The sequence below is a fragment of the Budorcas taxicolor genome, chromosome 3 (genome assembly GCF_023091745.1).
Source record: "Budorcas taxicolor isolate Tak-1 chromosome 3, Takin1.1, whole genome shotgun sequence".
In the NCBI taxonomy this organism is placed as follows: domain Eukaryota; kingdom Metazoa; phylum Chordata; class Mammalia; order Artiodactyla; family Bovidae; genus Budorcas; species Budorcas taxicolor.
In genome coordinates, this window is record NC_068912.1 from 12,477,928 (window position 1) to 12,484,069 (window position 6,142).

The 6,142-nt window shown below is 39.4% G+C and overlaps 1 pseudogene; it reads right to left on the minus strand.

Annotated features, from left to right (window-relative positions):
- Positions 1 to 4,000: 4,000 nt before the first annotated feature.
- On the minus strand, positions 4,001 to 5,196 carry LOC128044868 (T-cell surface glycoprotein CD1b-2-like; annotated as a pseudogene).
- Between the last annotated feature and the right edge of the window lie 946 nt (positions 5,197 to 6,142).

Below are 6,142 nucleotides of genomic sequence, written 5' to 3' on the forward strand. Positions count from 1 at the left end.
CTTCTACTCTAGTAACCAATCATGGTAAAAATTAATAACTTCCTCATTTCTACACTGTAAGTCATTCTGTAATTTCATGACCCTGAACTTCACATCAATCTTTTAATTTAGAATCTCCCTATTTGTTAATTGTTTTTATATCCACAATAAACCCTTACTAAATATTACTCACTGATTTGGTGCTTTTAATTTTTCCATTTCTGGATTCTGGGCATGTTGATAAACTAAACAAAGGAAACTCAAGCGACTGTGTAGCCTGTGCTATAACTTTTATTTTTAATGTTGTAATTTAAACCATGTGTCAAAAGTTAACTTCTAGATGTCCAAGCTGGATTTAGAAAAGGTAGAAGAACCAGAGATCAAATTGTTAACATCTGCTGGAACACAGATAAAGGAAGAGAACTCCAAAAAAAAAAAAAAAAAAGAGTATTAAAACTACATACACATGGAGTATGGATGTGAGAATTTCCTTCTGCATCATTGAGGGTTTCCCTTGTGGCTCATCTGGTAAAGAATCCACCTGCAGTGCAGGAGACCTGGGTTCGATCCCTGGGTTGGGAGGATCACCCGGAGAAGGGAAAAGCTACCCTCTCCAGTATTTTGGCCTATACAATCTATGGGGTGGCAAAGGGTCGGACACGGCTGAATGACTTTCACTTTCTGCTTCATTGACTATGCTAAAGCCTTTGACTATGTGGATCACAACAACTTTTCGAAAATTCTTAAAAAGATGGTTTGAGAAACCTGTATGCAGGTCGAGAAGCAACAGTTAGAACCGGACATGGAACAACAAACTGGTGAAAACTGGGAAAGGAATACATGAAGCCTGTGTACTGTCAACCTGATTATTTAGCTTCTATGCAGAGTACATCATAAAAAAGCCAGGCTGGATGAAACACAAGCTGTAATCAAGATTGACAGGAGAAATATCAATAACCTAAGATGTGCAGATGACACTACCCTTATGGAAAAAGCAAAGCACAACTAAAGAGTCTCTTGATAAAGGTGAGATAGGAGAGTGAAAAGGCTGGCTTCAAACTCAATATTCATAAAACTAAGATCATGGTAGCTGGTCCCATCACTTGACAGCAAATAGATTGGAAAAAATGGAAACAGTGACAGATTTCATTTTCTTGGGCTCCAAAATCACTGTGGACGATGACTGCAGCCACAAAATTGAGACACTTGCCCTTGGAAGAGAAGCGATGACAAACCTAGACAGCATATTGAAAAAAAGAGACATCACCTTGACAACAAAGGTCTGTATTGTCGAAGATATGGTTTTTCCAGTAGTCATATACAGATGTGAGATTTCAACCATGAAGAAAGCTGAGTGCCTAAGAATTGATGCTTTCAAACTGTGGTGCTGAAGAAGACTCTTGAGAGTCCCTTGGACAGCAAAGAGATCAAATCAGTGTATCTTAAAGGAAACCAACCTTGAATATTCATTGGAAGGATGGATGCTGAAGCTGAAGCTCTTATACTTCGGCCACTTGATGTGAAGAGTTGACTCATTGGAAAAGACACTGATGCTGGGAAAGACTGAGAGCAAGAGGAGAAAGGGGCAACACAGGATGAGATGATTGGATAGCATCACTGATTAAATGGACATGAGTGTGAGCAAACTCCAGATTTGTGATGAACAGGGAAGCCTGGCATGCTGCAGTCCATGAGGTCACAAAGAGTCGGACAGGACTGAGAGACTGAACAACAACTGCAATGTACAGATGTAAGAGTGGGACTGTTCAGAAGGTTGAGTGACAAAGAATTGGTGTTTTCTAACTGAAGGGCTGAATAAGACTCTTGAGAGTTCCTTGGACTGCAAGGAGATCAAATCAGTCAGTCTTCAAGGAAGTCAACCCTGAATATTCATTGGATAGACTGATGATGATGAAGCTGAAGCTCCAGCACTTTGGCCACCTGATGGAAGGAGCCGATGAATTGGAAAAGACTCTGATGCTAGGAAAGATGGAAGGCAAAAGGAGAAGGGAGTGGCAGAGAATGAGATGATTAGATAGCTTCACTGATTCAATGGACATGAATTTGAGCAATCTCCAGGAGACCGTGAAGGACACTGAAACCTGGCATGCTGCAGTCCATGGGGTCACAAAGATTCAACACAACTTAGCTATTAAACAACAACATCAAGTCCTAGCCATTGTTTCTCTTGAGACTCAAACTGTCGCAATTATGATATGGGAGGTTTTTCAACCCAGGCGCTTATGAATCCTTTTATCATACATTTATCATTGAGCTTCCCTTTACCTTCTGGTATGGCAAAGGTGTTCCAGACTCTTGGAGAAACTTCCTGCTCCAAACTAGAAATCAGCCATTTCTCCAAGGTACTTTGGTTCCTTGTAGTGGGAAAATACTATGTGAAAGCCTTAATCTGAGTTCTAAGCCTTCATTTTAAGGTTTTTGAAGTGGCCAGGACCTTTTTTTCAGTCTTAATACTATGATTTTTTATTTATACTTGCAATTCAAGTTTAAAACTACAGAGATTTACTCATTTCCTCCCATCAACTTTTCTACATAGAAAAATTCTAGTTTCCTGTGAATCAACACAATTATGTACTCACTTAAACCCACCATATGCTATATTCCATACTATCCACCAGTCTCACTACCTATACACACATATCCACCATATCTCACTAGCCTATACACACAAGATAGCTTTAGAATAACAATAAAAACACTACACACAAAAACATGATTTGGGCCAGAGATCCACCAAGAACAAGCTCTTCTCTCAAGGAACTTATAAGTAGAAAGAAAAGAAAAACAATAAGAACCATAGTGTTTTGGGTATGAGTAAAGTGGATCTATGCAAGATACCAGTCAAGGGAGGGTTACTTCCACTGTAGCACTAAGGAAGGCTTTCTGGAGAAACAAGCCACTCAGCTAACCATTATAGGCAGAAAATCATCCAGGCCAAGATGGAGACATTTTATTTAAAATGCTCAGCAGCTCTGCAAATACAGTTATCTCAGCATAATTACAGTTAGTTCAACTTGAAAAATGATATTTCAGCAGAAGCAAAGAAAAAGTTTTAAATAAGAAGTCAAAGGCATGTCACCATGAAGTTGTGTACATCATTTCATTTATTCCAAGGTATGTTCTTTCTCACAAATCACACCTATGAAATCTGAGTGGATCTTGCTAGTGATATTGTCTCATAACAATTTTTATTTATGTTTCTGCTAGAGTATAAATTATGATTTATCTTACAACCTACAGAAACAATGATTTGATCAAATGTGATGATTATTTGATAAAATATGATGAGATTGATTCCTAGGCTGACAACTTGAGTTTCAGGGTTCCTGGATACTTATTCCTAATGGAAAAGGAGACATTCAGGGCTCATGAGATATTCTGATATGACCTGTTAAGAACAAAAGCAAAAAATGCTCAACTTAAGAGATATTTGTCCACTGTGTTCATAGCAGCATTATTCACAACAGGCAAAAAGTGACTGTTGAATTAACCCATGTGTCTGTTGAGAGATCAACAGGTAAACAAAACAATCTTTAACAGGAAAGAAATTCTAACACAGATCACCACATGAATGAATTATGAGGACATAATGCTAAATGTAATAACCATTCACAAAAAGGCAAATGATTCCACTTCTAGAGGTACCTAGAGTATAGAGATTCACGGAGACAGAAAGTAGAATGGTGGTTGCCAGGGTCTGAGGGAGCAAGGATTGGGGAAAGTGGTTTAATGGGCATAGACTTCTAGTTTTTCAAGATGAAAAGAGTTCTAGAGATTGGCTATATAAAATGTAAATGTACTTAAGACTACTAAACTATATGTGTAAAAATGGCTAATGCAGTAAATTTTCCATGATGTAATTTACTGCAATTTTTTAAAAACAAATTTATCTACAGATGGAAGTTGAGGAAATTTTCTAGTGGAAATATTAAGGCTAAAAAGGCATAATATTAAAGATAAAACAGAGGGAAAAAATAAAACGATGGACAGAAAAGAAAGATTAAAAAAGGAAAACTCCCCAGTGTCTCCAAAACCATAATGCAAGGCATATAGAAAGGATCAAGGAGGGCACTATTACTGCCACAAGTATCAAGCCAATGGATGCGGGGTGTCCTGGCAACTGGGAGAAGACACAGGGATATCACTTCAAACCCATTCTCTGGTTCTCCAGGCCTTCTTGCCCACCCAAGTGTCAACACCTACTTTTGTGCTTACCTGCTTTTGATGATTGGACATTTCTGATTCCCTTTCTCATATTCCCAGAGGTCATATTCTCCCAGCCACCCACAGTCTGTTCTTCTTGCCCCATCCCACCCAGTTTATAGTCCTTCATTCTTACCTATTGCCTGCCTTAGTTCCGCTATCACATTCCTCTGGCACTGGAGTCCCAGAAATGAATCTCAAACTCTCTCTCTTTGTCTCTCCCTTCCTACCTCTCCCCCTGTCACTCTTTCTTCCCCCTCTCCTTCCTCCCTCCTTAGCTCATCCATCAAGTCTCTCCCCTTCCTCAGGAGTGCCCTCTGTTCTTGAAGACCATCTCCTCCCATCCTCACTTGGGCCCCAGTTCCTTCTCACCCCAGTACAGGATGATGTCCTGGTCTCCTAGACTGCTGTGCTTCACTCAGCAACTCAGGCCAGCCACCTCCCCAGCCACTACATCCAGGGTTACTCGGAGATACCAAGTCCAGTCAGCATTGGGCACGATGTCTCCTTGCTGAGTGCCAGGCTGCTCCTGCTCGCCCCTCATCCACATCACCCACACGGGTTTTGGGTAGAATCCTGAGACACAGCACACCAGCAGTAGGCAGCCAGGGCCAGGAGTGGGGCCACTGGACAGCCAGGCCTCAGGCTTCACTGGGGTAGGAAGAAGCAGTAAGAATGTCAGATTATGACTCTAATCCAGAGCCTGGGGATTTGGAAACACAAATATGGATAGTTGCCTCTTCCACTCCTATGGGAATCAGATCATTTATTGATTAAATACCTCTCAACTTAGATGTTCTCCACTTTCGAATTTAATGAACATGGTGGGTGGTAAAATAGAAAAGTCTTGGGGAGAGAACAAGACTAACCTTGCTTCTGCAGGTCTGCTTTCCCTGCATCGAGGACACCCAGGAGATATCGAGGACAGGTTTCTGAGATGAACGACTGAACTGAACTGAACTGATTGTGAACAGTGCTTCTATGTACCTCCATGTACAAATATTTCTTTGAACATCTGTTTTCAGTCATTATTGTTATTACACCTAGAAGTGGAATTGCTGAGTGAAATGATTACCTCAATGTCTAATTTTGTGTAATATTCAGTTTTCCATAGCACCTGTACAATCTTACATTCCCACAAGCAATGTGTGAGGGATGGAATTTTAAATAGGTGGATAGATACATACTTATCTAATGGATGCATACTATATTAGGGGTAAAAATTAACATTTTAAAATATACATTATTAACTATTCAAAGTAAAAATAAACTAATAGTAATAGATAATTTTTAAATACTTTTTGCAGTTCTCTTGAACATCTAACTTAGAAGAACACAGCTATATTTTCATATCTGTTCCCAAATACAATCTGATGTCCTATAGTCTCTGGAAAACAATATACACTCAAATAACATCTTGGTGTTGGTAAAAAATAGCTTTGAACTCATGTCAGGAGCAAGCAAGTGTCCCTGAACACACCTCAAGAACAGCTTACCTAGATCTGGTACTTTGTAGGGCATGTGTGAAGGTATCATGTCTTCTAAGTTAGAATATTTCTAAAAAAGTTTAATTTTAAATAACTATCTCATTACCCTGAGGTAACCAAAGGCAGAATGAGTACTTGATTCTTTCCATATATTTACCAATTGTCGAGAGAATGAATTGCTTATACGGCTTCCTAGGAGAACAATGGTTAAGTTTTTGCATTATTGAACACTCATGAATTTCAGCACATTAAAAATATTTGAATCAATCCTGGCCATTGTTTTTCTTGAGGTTCAAACTGTCCCAGCTGTGACATGGGAGCCTTTGAAAGCTAGTCACTTATGAATCCTTGCAACATGCCTTTATCATTGAGCTTCTCTTTACCTTCTGGTACAGCAAAGTTGTTCCAGACTCCTGTAGAAACTTCCTACCCCAAACTAGAAATTAGCCATT